This window comes from Panicum hallii, chromosome 8 (genome assembly GCF_002211085.1).
Source record: "Panicum hallii strain FIL2 chromosome 8, PHallii_v3.1, whole genome shotgun sequence".
In the NCBI taxonomy this organism is placed as follows: Eukaryota; Viridiplantae; Streptophyta; class Magnoliopsida; order Poales; family Poaceae; genus Panicum; species Panicum hallii.
The window spans coordinates 6,595,877-6,613,767 of NC_038049.1; the positions used below are offsets into that span (position 1 = coordinate 6,595,877).

At 56.9% G+C, this 17,891-nt stretch overlaps 1 pseudogene; it reads right to left on the reverse strand.

Annotated features, from left to right (window-relative positions):
• Window positions 1–9,803: 9,803 nt before the first annotated feature.
• LOC112903583 lies at window positions 9,804–11,009 on the reverse strand (annotated as a pseudogene).
• Between the last annotated feature and the right edge of the window lie 6,882 nt (window positions 11,010–17,891).

Consider the following 17,891-nt stretch of genomic DNA (forward strand, 5'->3'; position numbering starts at 1 on the left):
GAGTAGAATGGATCGCAATTTGACACTGTTAGCTGTGGGACCCACCAGTCATCATTGGGACCCACCTGTCATCCACAGCCACTTCTTCTTCCTTGGGCGCACATGCCGCGCCGCTCCTGCTGCCCTGCTCCCGCCGACGCGTCGGTCCTGCTCGCGTCGCCGCGTTGGTCCGCCTCAACCGCCCCGCGTAGCGCACCGTGCTCAGCCGCCTCCCCTCCGCACGCGCCATGTCCCTCCTCGACCGCCTCCCCGCCGCGTGCGCCGTCGTGCTCTCCGCCACGGCCCCCTTCTGCACGGGCATCAAGCTCGGCGGGCCATGGAACCAGCTCACCGCGGCCTCCACCAGGGGCGCCGACCCCGTGGCCGCAGCCGAGGGACTCCGCCGCCTGTGCCCCTGCTCACGCCGCCGCAACGCGCATCCGCTCCTCCGCGGGAGCCGGCCGCCATGGGCAGTGCTCCCCCGCCGCACCGCTGCTCCGCCCTTGCCGGTCGTTGCGGGCCAAGCTACCCCGTCGCGCCTCCCTCCTCTGCCCGAGTTCGCCGCCGCGGGCCAAGCTCGCCTCGCCGCACTTCGCTCCTCCGTCCCGCGCCGCTCCTCCGCCAGAGCTCTACCTTGAGCCGTCACGTGCTCCTCCTCCGTTGCTCGCCCCTCCGCCGCCACTCATTCCTCCGCCGCGCGCTCCTCCTCTTGGACAGGCCGCGGTGGCCCTAGCCTCGCTCCCATCGGCCGCCCCCCGCTTGCTCTCACACTGGCCCGAGCGACGGAGGCACGACGGCATCGAAGTGGGTCGGGTTGATCCCTCTGATTTGGAGGAACCATTACAACCAGTATCTGAGCGAAATATTTCTACGTGGGTTGGACCCAACCCATCTACTCTCACAACCAAATGCGGGTCCAACAGGGTTGAACCCGATCCGACCCAGTTGGACCCAGAAACCAAACACATGCTAATATGTGCAACTCTATGCCGTCACTAGCGGCGACTTTTTTATCCTTCGCTGTCGTGTCCCATATCTTGATCTCTACTTATTAAGACTTTATTCTCGAGCCATGGTAATTTTCCTATGTTCGTGAGCCGTCGACGTTGTAGAAATTGAATACTTGAAGCCATTAGTTAAGACCAAAATCTCATAATGAATGTCCTCTTAAACTTATCCTCATGTGAATACTTACTGTACTCTTTTAAATAAAATGTGTAATGTACTTAATAAAATGTTCTACACATTTGTTCTTGTTGCGTAGCACATGCAGGTTGGCCTAGTTAGCTACCAAGTGTCATGATGTCTTTGTGCATAATAAATCTGGAATTCCTCTATTTTCTTGTGATAAAGATACAGATCCTTCCTATGTGCTTCTTTGCTCCCATTCAATGCATGTTGGAGATAGGTCATGGGGTTTTTCAGATTTGTGTATCTTTTGTGGAATCTAGATCTGAAAAAGTTATTTGGAGAAGAGCGTGGAATAAATCTATTCGTTGAGCGAGGCTAGGCTTTTGTTGGGGTAAGATGTTTTGTGTAATCTATAGCGAGTCAAAGATCTATATGTGGAGCAAGGGGATTGTTTAGATCTAATGTTTAAGAAATCTAGATATTAAACCATTTTTGGGATTTATTCTTATTTTTATTAGCGTTAGGGGGGGTGTGTGTTTAGGAGGTGTGTGTGTGGTGTGGACGGATTAGGTCAGTTGGCAGAAGTGTGTAGAGTTATTTGAGATATGATGTTTATTTTGTGGAACCTATAGTGTTTCAGAGATCTGTTGTTGGAGCTCTGTTGTTGGGGCTCTGTTTGGAAATTTGATGTTATGTTGAACCTAGAGAGAACTCTGTTGGTAGAGTGGGGCGTATAGGGCGTTTAAATATGATGTTTTATGGAACCTATATGTCGGTGTTTCGAACCGCCGACTAGTAAATCTTGTGATTGCGCGTCTAGCCTAGATTGTGAGCAAGAAAGACACGAGATTTATACTGGTTCATGCTGAATGTCCCTACGTCCAGTTCGAGCCGCTTGTGCTCTTGCACTAGGTTTGCAGTAGGGGTTACAAACGGGCCAGAGGGGGACTGGGCTCCCAACTCTCTGGCAGAGTGTACGTGTACAAGTGTGAATTTGAATGTTCTCTCCCCCTGGTGGGGGGTCTCCCTTCCCCTTTTATAAGTCAAAGGGAAGGGAATGGTTACAGAGAGAGAGAAAGAGCAAAAGAGATCCCCAGAATCGTGTTGCTTCTCCCCTTCGCAGGGCCCCACTGGCCTTGTAGATGACGATGGAGGCGCTCTCATGCCGTGCCCTAGTGTGACGTGCGGCTGCAGGACGGGCGACGTGCGCCCTGCCAAGACGGGTGGCGCAAGCCTCCGACGCGTTTTACGGCTTGACCCCCAGCGTGGCGGACGGCTGGGGCTTGCCGTACTTGCCTATCTCCTCCGGAGGTCAAATCATCACACGTCCTTACCAACCCTTACGCCAGGGGTATATCCTCCGGCGTGGCCTGTCGTTTCGTGGGGTCCCTGGGCCCCACGGCCTATGGCGGATGTGCCCGACTCCTCACCCTTGGGGTTGGGCGAGGCGAACATGGCCGACCCATCATCGTTGGGGTCGGGCGAGGCGGACGTGCCCGATCCTTTACCCTTTGGGTCGGGCAAGGCGGCCGTTTCCTTCTCCCGTGCTTTGTGTTGGGCTATTGATGCCCCTTCTCCTTGTGGGCTGTGCTGCGGCCGTTTGACGTTCCAGTTGGCCCAAGCTGAGTACTTTGAGGGAGCTAATCCATGATCAGCCTCCTAAGGAGCATTCTTTGAGGGGTCCATGATATTTGCCCCTGACAGTAACCCCCGAGCCCTGCGTGGCTTGGAGAGCCATGCTGGGGTTTCTCTTTACCTGGGCAGCGAGTCCCATGCCGGTCTGAACGCGTTCCCAGCTTGGCGTTTAGGTTGATGTGACTCAAAAGCGACTTGTCTTTGTCAGGCTCATGTGGGTACGCATGAGCGCACCCACTAGGTGTAGCCCCCGAGCCTCTTGGCGAATCAGAGATTCACGCAGAGAGTTTTGCTGGCGTGCTCGTCTTCATGACCTGGCGGAAGCGACCGCTCAGAGCTTTTCCCTCCTCCTGTCTCACGTGGGTGCACGCGAGCGCACCCAGTGGGTGTAGCCCCTGAGCCTCTGGGCGAATCAGAGATTCGTATGGAGGGTCAGCTAGCGTATCGGGGGGGGGGGGTGCCCAGCAACGACATCTTGGCTCAGGCGCCCTCCCGTTGGGTCTCATCTCTGACGCCCGCCAACTGTGGCCGGTGGCAGCTTTGGTGATCACTGAGTCGCGTGGCGCGCGCTCTCCTGCTGCGTCTGCGCTCTCTCACCTTGGGGCTCGCACGACGCCTGTAGCTTGCTCCCATCCTGGTCTGCGTCCGCTTGCCCCGTCTTATCTCGTGCCATCCCATCGAGCCCGCAATCGCCGACGGGGCTGGGGTAGGTGGACCCTTTTAATGTTGGCTGCTTGGTCTCCTGCTTGTTCGAACCTACGTTGTCACCTTGCCCGGGCGCGGCTATAAATAGCGGTGCTGGGTTCCCGGTTGTGGCACCAAGCCCGGGCGGCAAGTCCTCCAAGATGCATTGTAGAGCTAGGCCTCCTAAAGCTCAGGTTCGGCTCATTCGAGCTGGACCCTATTCCCCCATCGGTTGCTGTTAGGATTGACTGCGAGCGAAGAAGTATGATGAAGGAGAACTCGAGCTTCGAGATCCTTGGCTTCGCCTTCGTGCGGCGGTTGCCTTGGATTAGGTGCTGGTTCCTCCCGGGGGCGGGAGGCAGATTCGTCGCCCTTCGTGAAATCGTTCTGTAGGTGGCGACTCACCCGCAACTCCTTACTTCCTTCCCATAGGGAGGCGGGGGCGAGTCTTGCCGCACCTGCCCTAATTTCACGCAGGACTGCCGGCTCCGTCTAGTGCCGCACGGCCTCGCTGAGCTTCCCTATTTCTCATCCTCCCCGCTACCATTGCCGTTGTCGCCCAGCGGTTGCTGGGGGCTGTGTCTTTGCAGCACGAGATGTACAAGCCGACTGCTAGCCGCGTATGCTCCTGCTTCTGAGACAGCCTCGATGTTAGGGGATGGACTACGACGTAGCCGCCCATATTGGCCCTATGTTAGCTGGGGCAGACCTCGAGTAACCTTCGGCGTTACCCTACACGGTAACACTTAAGTTGTTTGTATTCGTGCACGGCCCATGGCCGGCTAACTTCTCCGTTCGAAGTGTGGGTCCTTTTGGTAAATCTAGATTTTATGGTTTTTGTTATGCACAAAGAGTGCGCCATGTAATCATTCTCCTAGATTTTGGAATAAAAGAAGGATGTTCTTATGTTTGGCTTTGCACCCCGGGGAGCCCCCAAGCCAACGAAGGGTCGGATGCCGTCTTGAGGTTTTTTCTGGTCGGGAGGGACGCGAAGGACAAGATTTTCCTTTCGGCTCCCGCTGCTACTTCGTATGCGACCGCGCGTTCGATCTCCTCGCGAGTCCAACCCCCGAGCCCCCCCTCGTTAGTGGGAGACCAGTCGGGCGGTCGTCTCGTCTTATGTCCGTCTCCCTTCAAGCGTCCTTGTCGTTAGGACGGAAAGGCTGAGCTGTGCCACGTTTTTCCTCGTTGGTCGAAACACGATGCTTAGTGAGCTGGTAACAAGTCAATCCGAGTGGGGTCCTGGCTCCCGTTCGAGGGGATCCGGCTTGGGTCAGTTGGTGACCGACTCCAAACTCTTAACGGCCAATCCGTATAGTTATCAGGTCCGTTCGACCGGTCCCGACGGCTCGTTGCCTTTTTTCGGAGAAAAACCATGGATCGTGTCGTAGTCAAGACTCGGACACGGGTCAGGATGCCCGTGACGCTTGTGCGCCTGGATGCTAGCCGCTAGTTGGCCCATCCATCCTCGCCCCTTTCTCTGGTGGTGCCTTAGGGCGGTTGTGAACCCGTTCGTGGGCCAACCTTCAAACCCTAAGACTTTAATAGGCCGTTTGGGCATTTTTAACCCGTATCCCTTCTCGCCTGTAGGGGCCTTTTGGCCCCTTTACTATCGGGCACGTACTCCGAGGAGTTAGGCCCGGGCGTGGCATGCACACCCCGGTCCGATGGGATGGGGCGAAACGACGCAGCAGACGCGGTCATTATGGCAGTCGTGTGGGTTGAGGCATTGGTTCACCTTCCGCATCCCTCGCCTATAACTGGGGCTCTCGGTGTCTCCATGCACTTTCATCTTCCTGCCCTTTACATCTCCTCGCCGCCATCTTAACAAGCCACCCCCTCCTCTGCGCCTCTTTTCCTGCGATAGCTCCAGACCCCAACTCGCCGCCCAGCAATGGCGGCGAGGTACAGCTTGGAAGTGAGCCAGTCGCGCCTGGAGGGCCTCGTCAAGCGCGGGCTTCTTTGCCTGCGAACTGCTATGGAAGAGTGGTTCTTACCCAGCCGCGAGGAGCTGCCGGCGCAGCGTGACGGCTACGTTGTCTCCGTCACGCACTTCCATGAGCATGGGTTCAGGATGCCCCCTCGTCCCTTCTTTCGCATGCTTCTCCACCACTACTAGATAGAGCTGCAGCACCTCAACCCAAACGGGGTCCAGTAGATTGCTGCCTTCATCGCGCTGTGCTAGGGATTTCTGGGGATCGAACCTCACTTCGAGCTCTGGAGGTACTTCTTTGCCGTCAACAAAAGGGACGGATTGACAGCCCTGATAAGATGCATCGGGATCCATCTCGGTAGGCCTCGAGCCCGGGAGTCTATGGCCATCGCCACCATGAAGTCCAACAAAGGGTGGCACTTGTGGTGGTTCTACATCAAGGATGACGGCGCCGCCCCTCTCCCACTCTTCACCGGCCGTATGATCACAGCGGCTCCACCGGCGTGGTCGTGGGGGCCTATGGACAAGGAGAAGAAAAGGCTCGCCCCACTCCTAAGCGCCTTCGTACACCTGAAGGGCCATGGCCTCTGTGGCGTTGGCATCATCGAGGGTTACCACTCGAGGCGAGTGGTGCCGCTGATGGCGTGTGCACTCCCACTGTTTGAGATGGCATCGGGAGTGCAGCTGGAGGGCATGACGCTCGCCCAAGGCTCGCTCCGAAATTCGCAGATCCAGCAGCGCATCTGGTAGGCGTTGGAAGGGCCCGATGCGACCTTCCCGGTCGAGGGTCACTTGTCGATGCGGCCTGGTAAGTATCTCCGGACCTCCTCATCGCGGCATGCTCCTTTCCTTGACTCTTGCCTTCAACTTCAAGGGTCGGCGTGTGCAGGGTCAGTTCAGCCCTTTCCGTGATTCCCGCGAGCCGCTGTCGAAGGATGAAGCCACGCAAGCGACGAACCGGGCGGCCAATGAGGCGCGCAAGAAGAAGAAAGACGCGGAGAAGGCCAAGAAGGAAGTGCGGGAGCGCACGAAGTTGCAGCGCCGGAAGCGCCAGCAAGGGTCGGACGAGGAGGCGATGGAGGATGATGACGATGACTATGATGCCGACGAGGAGGAGGACGAGTGGGACAACATCCCCTGGGATGAGCTAGCACACAACGACGATGCGGGGACATCCCTTCAGCCGTCGGCATTAGCTCTGGGACCCTTCGGCCCCACGCCTGCCCCGACGTAGCAGGGGGAGGCCGCGTGCACAGAGGCGATGGAGACGGGTTGCGATGCCCCACCAGAGGTTCCCGCACAGGTGGGGGATCCCAAGCGACAACCATTGAGGAGGCAGAGCTGGGGTCGGGAGGCCCGATCCAGAAACGCCCTCGTATGGTGGCATCCCGGTAAGTCAATGATCGCCTTGCTCCTTCGTGGTTAGCGATTCTCCGCCAATGGCGTACTAACCGCCCTCGGGCATTTGCTGCAGTGCCGGAGGCCGAGCAGGTACCTTGGTGGTGGCACTACGGAAGGTCCTCGCATTGCAGAGGCTGCCTCCGGGCATGGCCGGCACTCCGTCGGGGGCGTGCGTGGTGGGTACCGAGGGAGACGCAGCGCCTGCAAACCCAGGGCCGCAGCCAGTGGCTGAGGATCCATCTCAGGAAGGCACACCCACGGGAGGAGTGCAGCCACCAGTGATACTCATTGAGGAGGGGTTGGGGGCAAGCGCGCCCGACTCACTCCCTGAGGTTGAGATGCGGATGGCGCCGCCGCCCCGCGAGGCTGATGTGGCCTCCATGGAATGGGCAGACGCGAAGATGGCATGGGAGGAGCCATCGGCGTGCGAGGTCGTGGCAGTCGCCCGGGAGGACTTGGCTGTTGGTGGTGAGGTGGCCGGGGCCGTCTCTGTAGAGGTGATGTCGGAGGAAGTATTCGCTCCCTTAGCGTTGACGGGAGTGTCCGACCCCACAGACGGCGAGAGGGCCTCGCCATCCTTGGCGCAGAAGGGCGGGGATATGCCCGCGCGGGGAGGCACCCTGGAGTCCCGGGATCGAGCTGCAGCGATCCTCGCCCTCAGTGACGAGGTGGAGGACGGGGAGTGGCAGGGCATCTCGGGAGCCCTGTCTGTCGCACTGGGCACGTTGGGCGACATCGCTGTCCAGAGTTGCCAAGTATGACACGTCAACACCCTTGACCCTCGCCCCCTTTCTGGGCATTTTTGACCTTTTTCTTTTTCGCAGTTCCTGATGAATCGCAGCCGGGATCGACATGCCTGTCGGTGTTTTACCGGCTGCCCACCAAGGGGTATACCCAAGGTGGTAGGTTTAGGTTGGGAGACGCCGAGATCAGAAACTCGAAGGTGCAAGGAACACAAGGTTTAGACAGGTCCGAGCCGCGATGTGCGTAATACCCTACATCCTGTATGGTGGTTTGTATTGTCTTGGGTGTTGATGTTATGTTTTGAGGGGGTCCCTGCCCGCCCTTATATATCCGGGAGGACAGGATTACATGAATCCTAGTCCAATACTAGCCAAGGAATCGTACTCGAGTACAACTCGAGTAGTTTCCTTCTGCACCGACTAATCCTACTTCGCATACGAGTAGAGTACAACACAGATAAGGTATAGGACAAGTCCTATCCCCTAATCTTGTATGAACTACGCTATGTACACAATCCCGTAGTCCCGGGTCTGACAATGCTGAAGAGGTGCGGCGGTGCGCGGAGCTAGCAGCGCAGCTTGCTACGGCCCGCTAGAAAGCGGACGATGCCAGGGCCAAGGCACCTTTAGATGCCGATGTTGGAGCGGCTGCGTGGGGAGTGGGATCAGTTGGCTGGTGCTATGGATGAGTTCCACGGAAAGCTCGAGTCAGCCGACCAAGAGTGCGACGCCGCCGTGCATGTGTCCGAGGAGCGGGAGGAGCACGTACAGGCCGCTCAAAGAAATCTTGCAAGTAAGATCCTTCTCTTGTTCCCCTTGGATTGGCAGTTTCTCGGTCGTGGCGTGTATATTTTTTCTTCCTGGCGAGCGCCAGCAACAAGTGGCGCTTCTTTAGCAAGAGTGCGCCGAGGAAAAGAAGCAAAAGCTTCAAGCTAAGGCAACGACCGACAATCTAGCCATGGAGGTTGCTACTGCGAGGCAGAGATTGTGCGCCTGAATGGAAAGACAAGCAAACTCCAAGACCAAGTGAATGGTAAGACCTCGCTCGCCTTAATCATCCCTTCGAAATTCCTGGCAGGCTTTTTGACATCATTGATGTGTGTTTGAAGAGTGCTCAATGAAAAGCTTGGAGAGGAGGTGGTGGCACACCGATGCCTGGAGAAGAAGCTTGGCGAGGCAAACGCCATGGTCCACAAGGAGTCCAGTGAGCACAACACCCTACGGGCGGCCGTCGGGCTGGTTTTGAATGACTTCGAGATGACTTCAGAGCCGGGGATGAGCTCGCGTGCGGTCCAAGTGGACAATGTCATGGATCGGGGCGCGCGGGATGGCGAAGCGGGCGCTGCACCTCGGCGTGCAGCGGTCATTCGCTATCGCGCATTCTCATTACGAGAACATCGACCTGCAGGTGATGAGACAAGGCTTCGCGTCCAGCTACGATGACGTCGAGCTAGACCAGATTGAGGAAGAGGTGGCCCCCCTCGCGTAGGTCTTGGCTGCAAGCATGGAGGAAGAAATCGTGCTTAAGTAGTTAGGTAGTTAGTTTAGTTCTGGCTGTGAACTGGGCCTTGACGCTCGAAGTTATGTAAACAATCTTTTGATCTTATGAATTTTGGCCGGGAGGGCCTTTGGTGAGGAAATTTTAAAGACGTTCGATTGTTCCTAATGTTGGGGAAATGGGAAAAGAGGTGCGAATGAGAGGACTCGGATCATGCTGGTGAGCGGAGGCACTGTAGCCACTGAGGCGTGGGTTTCCTGCAGTCTGACCAACTTTACTCAAAGCGCGCTCCTTCATAACTTGCATTTTATTTTTTGCCTCAATCGTGGGAATGGGTTGGCCATAAGCGATTTTGAGTGGGTATGGCCTTGGTAGTCCCCGAGTGAGGCCCGACCCCCTAAGTGAAAAGAGAAATTCTCCATAGCATGGATCGACCATATATCATGAAAATTTACATGGCTTGGAAAATACTAAGGGTAAAAGAAACGTAGTTGTTTGTTCGATGTTCCAAGCGTTGGTGAATACTTCGCCCTCGTGGGTCTGTAGCTTGTAGGTGCCTGGACGGAGTACCTCAGAGATGATGAAGAACCCCTCCCAGGGCGGGGAGAGCTTGTGATGGTCCTTGCTGCTCTGGACGAGCCGTAGCACCAAATCACCAACGTTGAATGCCCGACCTCGCACTCGGCGGCCGTGGTACTGCCGCAGTGTCTGCTGGTACTTGGCCGATTGAAGTAGTGCAACATCGCATGCCTCGTCGAGCTGGTCCATTGCATCTTCGAGGGATGCCTCTACTCCTTGCTCATTGTACGTCCTGACCTTGGCGCTCCATATTCCAGGTCGGTCGGGAGCACCGCCTTGGAACTGTAGACCATGTGAAACTGGTTGCCAGACTAGGGGATGTCCTGAGGCTCCAGAGAACCACGGGGAGCTCAGCAACCCACCGCCCGGCAAACTTCTTCAATCGATTGAAGATTCGAGGCTTGAGCCCCTGTAGGACCATGCCGTTCGCGAGTTCAACCTGCCCATTCGTACGGGGGTGCGCCACGGCGGCCCAATCAACTCGGATATGGTAGTCATCACAGAATTTGAGGAATTCCTTCCCCATAAACTGTGTGCCATTTTCGTGATGATGGAGTTTGGTACGCCAAAGCGGTGGATGAGGTCGAGGAAAAATTCCATGGCCTGCTCAGACTTGATCGCCGCAATCGGCCGGGCCTTGATCCACTTTGTGAACCTGTCAACGGCGACAAGCAAGTGCGTGTAGCCCCATGTGCCTTCCTAAGGGGCCCGACCAGATCGAGTCCCCGAACCGCGAATGGCCATGTGATGGGGTTTGTCTAGAGTGCTTGAGCTGGCAGATGGGTCCGCTGAGCATAGTATTGGCACCCTTCACAGGTGCGCACTATCCGCTCAACATAGGCAACCGCTGTTGGCTAGTAGAATCCCTGGCAGAAAGCGTTCCCAACCAAGGTTCTCGGCGTGGCGTGGTGTCCGCAGACCCCACCGTGGATGTCCATCAGCAACTGGTTGCCATGCTCGATCGGCAGTGCTATAGGATCCTGGTGTGGCTTCGCTTGTAAAGCTCCCCTTCGATAATAACAAAGGACTTAGCGCGGCATGCGAGCCCGCGAGACTCCATTCGGTTGATAGGGAGCACCTCGCGGAGGAGGTAATCGAGGTAAGGCTGCCTCCAGTCGGCTGGAGTGCCAGGTTCCGCCGCTGGCTCCTCGTCAAGCTCCATGACCTCTGGGTCGGTCGGGGTCAGCGGTCGACTAGCCTCTGAGCCCGAGGTGGGTGGCTCACCCTTGGCCTGCCCCGGCTCCTCATAGCGGATTGAGGGTTTGTACTGGTCGCTGGAAAAAATGCCAGGCGGGATGGGCTGGCGGCTCGATGCCATTTTTGCTAGCGTGTCGCCTGCCTCATTGAGTCGCCCCGGGATGTGGTTGAGCTCGAGGCCATTGAACTTATCCTCCAATTGTCTGACCTCCTTGCAGTACGCGGCCATCTTGGGGTTGAGGCAGCTTGAGTCCTTCATGACTTGGTCAACGAAAAGCCGAGGGTCGCCGCAAACATCGAGTTGTCAGATGCCCAGCTCGATGGCGATACGCAGGCTGTTGATGAGCGCATCGTACTCAGCCACGTTATTTGAGGTAGAGAAATGAACGTGAATCATGTACCTCATGTGCATGCTGAGAAGGGAGATGAAAACTAGGCCTAGGCTGGCTCCTCGCTTCATCAACAATCCACCGAAGTGCATCATTCAATACTCCTCGTCGATGGCTGCCAGGGGCATCTGGGTCTCAGTCCATTCCGTGATGAAATCGGTGAGCACCTGGGACTTGATGGCTGTCCGAGGGGCGTATGAGTTCCTCTGTCCCATGAGCTCAAGGGCCCATTTCGCTATCCTCCCGGTGGCGTTCAGGTTGCGCATGACCTCACCGAGGGGGAAAGAAGTGACCATCATCACGGAATGCGACTCGAAGTAGTGGTGCAGTTTCCGTTTGGCGATCAAAATAGCGTATAGCAGCTTCTGGATCTGGGGGTAGCGAATCTGGGAATCGGGGAGGATTTCGCTTACAAAGTACACGGGGCATTGCACCTTGAGGGCATGCCCCCTCCTCTTCTCGTTCCACGACAAGGGCCACGCTGACCACCTGAGTCGTTGCTGCGATGTAGAGTAGGAGCGGCTCTCCATTGGATGGTGGGACCAAGATCGGGGCCTTTGAAAGTAGCGCTTTGAGCTTGTCAAGTGCCTCCTAAGCCTCAGGGGTCCATGCGAAGTGATCAGTCTTCCTTAGGAGCCAATAGAGTGGGAGACCTTGTTCGCCGAGGCGCAAAATGAAGCAGCTGACGGCTGCGAGGCATCCTGTGACTCGCTGAACCCCCTTGAGGTTGTGGATCGGGCCCATCTTGGTGATGGCCGCGATCTTCTCCGGGTTGGCTTCGATGCCGTGCTCGGAAATGATGAAACCTAGCAACATGCCCCTCGAAACCCCGAAAATGCATTTCTTAGGGTTGAGCCTAACGCTGTTCACCCGAAGTCTAGCGAAGGTTTGTTCTAGGTCAGCCACAAGTTGGTCAGCCTGTTTGGACTTGACTACGATGTCATCCATATAAGCCTCGACGGTTCACTCGATGAGGTCCCCAAAACATCGGAGCATGCACCGTTGGTACGTGGCCCCTAGGTTTCTTCAGACCGAATAGCAAGGTGACGTAGTAGTACGATCCAAAGGGGGTGATGAAGGAGGTCGCGAGCTGGTCGGACTCCTTCATCGCGATCTGATGGTACCTGGAGTACACATCAAGGAAGCAAAGGGTTTTGCACCCTGAGGTCGAGTCGACTACTTGGTCTATGCGAGGCAAAGGAAACGGATCCTTTGGGCATGCCTTATTGAGACTCGTGTAGTCAACACACATTCTCCATTTCCCACTCTTTTTCCGTACAAGAACGGGATTGGCCAACCACTCAGGGTGATACCCTTCCTTGATGAATCTATCCGCCGAAAGTCTTGCGATCTCCTCGCCGATGGCCCTATGCTTCTCCTCATCGAAGCGGTGTAGGCGTTGCTTGACCCGTCTGGAGCCTGGCCTAATCTTCAAGGCATGCTCGGCGACTTCTCTCGGTATGCTTGGCATATCCGAGGGTTTCCACGCAAAGAAATCCTTATTGACACAGAGAAAGTCAACGAGCGCACTTTCCTATTTGGGGAGAGCACAGCGCCGACTTGCACCTTCTTGTTCACGGAGTTCTCAGGGTTGACAAGAACCATCTGATTGGAGTCATGTGCCTCTTCCGCAGTTTCCTCCCTGATGGCCGCTAGTTCCTCGGAGGCGATGACCGCCAAGGCGAGCTCGCAGCTCTCCACTTCGCACTGGTAGGCATGCTAGAAGGAAGAGCCGACGGTGATGACCCCGTGCGGGCCTGGCATCTTGATATTCAGATAAGTATAATTGGCGACAGCCAGGAACTTCGCGTAACATGGTCGCCCCAATATGGTGTGGTAGGATCCGTGAAACACGACCACTTCGAAGTTTAGGGTCTCCATCCTATAGTTGGTCGGATCCCCGAATGTTACGGGCAGGTCGATCTGCCCGAGCGGTATTGCCTGCTTTCCAGGCAAGATGCCATGGAACGTTGCCCTGGACAGCTGAAGGCGCGACCGATTGATGCCCATGGCATCCAGAGTCTCCACGTACATGATGTTGAGGCTGCTACCCTCATCCATCAAGACCTTGGTGAGACGCTTCGTGCCAATGATCGGGTCAACCATGAGCGGGCACCTCCCTGATTATGGGACGCTGTTCGGATGGTCGGATCGGTCGAAGGTGATGACCGACTCTGACCACCGGAGAAATGCAGGCATCGCCGGTTTGGCCGCATAGAACTCCCGACGTGTGAGCTTCTGGTGACGCCTAGATTCGTAAGCAGTTGGGCCTCCGAATATCATGAGGCAGCCATCGGGGTCGGGGAAGCCGACATCCTTCCCCTCGGCGTCGCCATCCGTCGGCTCGAGCCTCTTCTTTTGGTCCCCCTTCCTGGTACCTCCCTACAGGTACTTCTTCATGAGGTCACAGTCCTTACATAGATGCTTGATGGGGAAGGCATGGTTCGGGCATGGCTTCTCCAGCATCTTCTCGAAATGATCGGGTGTCTCCCCGACGGCCGCCCTGCCTCCCTTTCGATCGGCAGCGGCTACGAGGGAGCCCCCGTTGTTCCTCTTGTTCTTCTTCTTCTGTGGGTGGTTCGAGCTGCCCTTGCCAACGCTCTCGTTGTGCTTTGCCTTGCCCTTGGCACGGTTGAAGATCGCCCCGACCGCCTCCTCGCTCGAGGCGTGGTTCGTCACGATGTCAAGGAGCTCCTTGGTGGTTCGCGGGCTCTTGCATCCTAGTTTGTGGACCAGGGACTCACAGGTGGTCCCCGTTAGGAACGCCCCAATCACGTCAGCGTCAGAGGCGTTAGGCAGCATGTTGCACTCCTTGGAGAAGTGTCGGGTCTACTCGCGGAGAGTTTCACCCAACTTCCGCCTGCAGTTGTTGAGGTCCCATGGGTTTTCGGGGTGTTCATAAGTGCCCTGGAAGTTTCCCACAAAGATCTCCCTCAGGTCCGACCAGCTGTGAATCCAGATGGCTGGCAGGTGCTCGAGCCACGTTCGGGCTGAGTTGGCCAGGAACAAGGGCAAGTTGCAGATGATGAAGTCATCATCGACCGCTCCTCCTCCCCGGCAAGCGAGCCTGTAGTCCTCAAGCCACAAGGCGGGGTTCGTTTCCCCGATGTTCCTTGTTATGTTTGTTGGGGGGGGTGGGAACAGTGCACTACGGATGCACGCGCAGAAAACCCTGGGACCCAGCGGGGTCGAGGCTCGAGCTTCTATCCTCACTGCTATCGTGGTGCCCACCACAACGAGGGTGATATCCTCAGCTTGCCGCCGCTTGCTCGTCCTCATGCCCGCGTCTCCGGGTGTTGATGGTGTGGCGTGCGTCGCGGTCGGCGCCGAGGCATCCCTGAATGGGGGCATTCGCTGGACCTTCCTCACGTGGGGCTTGGTGGATGGATACGTCATTGACACCCTACCTCGCAGGGGGTGAGGGCCCGCATTTTGCTCGCGTTGTTGAGACATCGAGCTCTCAGCCTGTTGTTGTGCTACGCGCTCGATGAGCGTGCGTAATTTTTGGTGAGCGCGGCGCTCCTTGGGCGTCGCTTGCTCCGGGAGCCCTCCCAGCAAGGCTGCCACGGTGGCGATGCTTTGGATTACCCAGGCGAAGCGCGGGGGACCCTCATCTTCTTCAAGGATCCTCCGGTTTACGTCGCGGGTGGCAATGCGCGCGCAGCCTCTATCCCCACGGCGCCCAATCTCTCGCTCGAGTTCGGCACACTCCTATTCTATCTAGAGACGTGCCTCCTCGAGCTCCTCCTGCGGCTCCAGCAGCTGCTCGAGCCGCGCGGGCGGTGGGGCTTGGTTTCTCTCCCTGGCCCCATTGTTAGGGCCACTTGAAGGAGTTTCCCCATTGTGGGCATCTTCAACACGCCCTTCGGGGACTCCTGCTAGGAAACACTCCCGCGAGGGGTGGTGGCTCCCTCTGCTAGAGTTAGAGTTGGAGATCGCCTCCGATTCCCCCGCAAGGAGATCATGGAAGGATTCTGAGATGTAGTCCGTCATCCCCACGAACTCGCTATCTATGAGGGTCGAACCAAAAGGCACTGCAGTGAGGCGGTGCGTGTCCCCCGCCGTGTTGCGCAGGCCAAAAGGAAAACTCACCGGGGCGCCCCTAGCCAGGTTCTCCGGGGAGAGTGGTTCTCCCCCTGAGAGCTGTGCCATGATGTTAGCGAGCGAGAAGAGAACGAGGTGCAAGTCCTCCTAGGTCAGTCGGGGACCCTGGAGGACGCGGAGCTAATGCCCGAGCCTCTCGTGGTCGAAATCGAGAGGTGGGCTGTCCCCGGGATTGCGATCCTCCAGGGCATGCAACTGCAATCCTCTGAAGTCCTCAACGACGGAGTCGAGGATGGAGGCGCGAACGGGTCAAGTTGGAAGCTCCAGTCCTCACTCCGTGGTGATGATGATGTCCAGACTCCCGAAATGCACGAGTGCGCCTGGGGCCCATCCTCCGAAACGCACGAGCGCGCCCGGGGCCCATCATCCGGTGTGGTTGGCCATCCGTAGCCTGAAAAGGTCGACGAGACATGCAAAGCCCCCTACCTAGCGTGCCAACTGTCGGTGTTTTGAACCGCCGACTAGTAAATCTTGTGATTGCGCATCTAGCCCGGATGGTGAGCAAGAAGGACATAGGGGTTTATAATGGTTCGGGCTGAATGTCCCTACATCCAGTTCGAGCCGCTTGTGCTCTTGCACTAGGTTTACAGTAGGGGTTACCAATGGACGAGAGAGGGACTGGGCTCCCAAGTCTCTGGCGGAGTGTACATGTACAAGTGTGAGTCTGAATGTTCCCTCCCCCCGGCGGGGGGTCTCCCTTCCCCTTTTATAAGTCAAAGGGAAGGAAGTGGTTTATAGAGAGAGAGAGAGAGAGAGAGAGAGAGAGAGAGCAAAAGAGATCCCCAGGATCGTGCTGCTTCTCCCCTTTGTGGGCCCCACTAGCCCTGTAGATGACGATGGAGGCACTCCATGCCGTGCCCTGATGCAACGTGCGGTGTGCATACCAACGGGATGGGCGGCGCAGGTCTGTCCGGCTGCAGGACGGGCGACGTGCGCCCTGCCGAGACGGGCGGTGCGAGCCTCCTGCGCATTTTACGGCTTGACCCCCAGCGCGGCGGATGGTCGGAGCTTACCATAGTTGCCTGTCTCCTCCGGAGGTCAAATCGTCGCACGTCCTTACCTACCCTTACGCTATGGGTATGTCCTCCGGCATGGTCCGTCATTTCGTGGGGTCCCTGGGCCCCCTATGGCGGACGTGCCCGACCCCTCACCCTTAGGGTTGGGCAAGGCGGACGCAGCGCGACCCCTCATCGTTGGGGTCGGGCGAGGCGGATGTCAGACCCGGGACTACAGGACTGGGTACATAACGTAGTTCATACAGGAATAGGGGATAGGACATGTCCTATACCTTATCTGTGTTGTACTCTACTCGCGTGCGAAGTTGAACTAGTCGATACAGAAGGAAGCTACTCGAGTTGTACTCGAGTAAGATTCCTAAGCTAGTGTCGGACTAGGATTCATGTAACCCTGTCCTCCCGGATATATATAGGCGGATAGGGACCCCCTCAAAACACAACATCAACACCTACGGCAATACAAACCACCAAACAGGACGTAGGGTATTACGCACATTGCGGCCCAAAGCTGTCTAAACCTTGTGTTGCTTGCACCTTCGAGTTCCTAATATCAGTGACATCCTACCTAAAACTCACCACCTCGGGTATACCCCTCGGTGGGCAGGCGGTAAAACACGGACAGCTGGCACGCCAGGTAGGGGTGCGCATCGAAGATCCACCAGCGAACTCGATGGGATCATTCAAGTTCACCAGTGCCGTGCTCCCCAAGGGCACGACGCTTGTTTTTGGCTCATGGGTCGGCATCGCGGACGGTGCGGGCGATTTCCGTTGATTCCTCAACGACGTCATGAAGCCGAAAACTCTTGCAGCAAGTTTTCGCAGTGAGCTCGACGAGTTTGTTGACAATCTCGATGACTTGTCGACCTATGGCTCTGCCAGGAAGATCGAGGAGGAGTCTGTTTTCAATGCAACTCCACCCCGTGCTGCAATGACCGCGCTCGGATTGGACTCGCTCCAATCTGAGGATTTGCGTAGCCGATCACGACTCGGTTCACGCAATTCGGCCACTGAACCTCAGGAGGCCAACAATTCCGAGTCCCTCTCCGCATTGGAAAAGGACTTGGACTTTTTACTCCAAATCGGGAAACCTGAAGCCACCGCACGTCGGGGGGGGGGGGCTACGGGTCGCCTTGGTGACGATGGTCTGATGATCACCTCCACCACAGAAGGTCGTTTCACACATTGGAAGGGCATGAAACTCTCCGATCTACTCGAGGATGAAGACCAGCTCGTGGCACACCTCGAGCCCTTGCCTTTTCAGGAGGGCAAGCCATTAGCTACCACTACAGAAGAATCAACCGAGCTAGTCACAGTGAGCTCCGACGAACTTATATCACGTCAAGTGTAGATGGCAGAAGAGGGCGACGATGATGGCATCTCACCCAACGAAACACTTGACATGATATCCGAAAACAAGGCCACAGCCAACGCTGGCAACGAAAATGACACCGAGCGTGAGGCACGAAGGGCCAGGAATAGAGCCCGGGCAGCCCGGCGAAGGAGGGTCAATGAGCGCATGCGATCTATGCATTGTGAGCTAGACGCCGAATTCACCGTCATGAGCGAGCGAGGCTTCAAAACACCCATGGCTAACATCGCCAG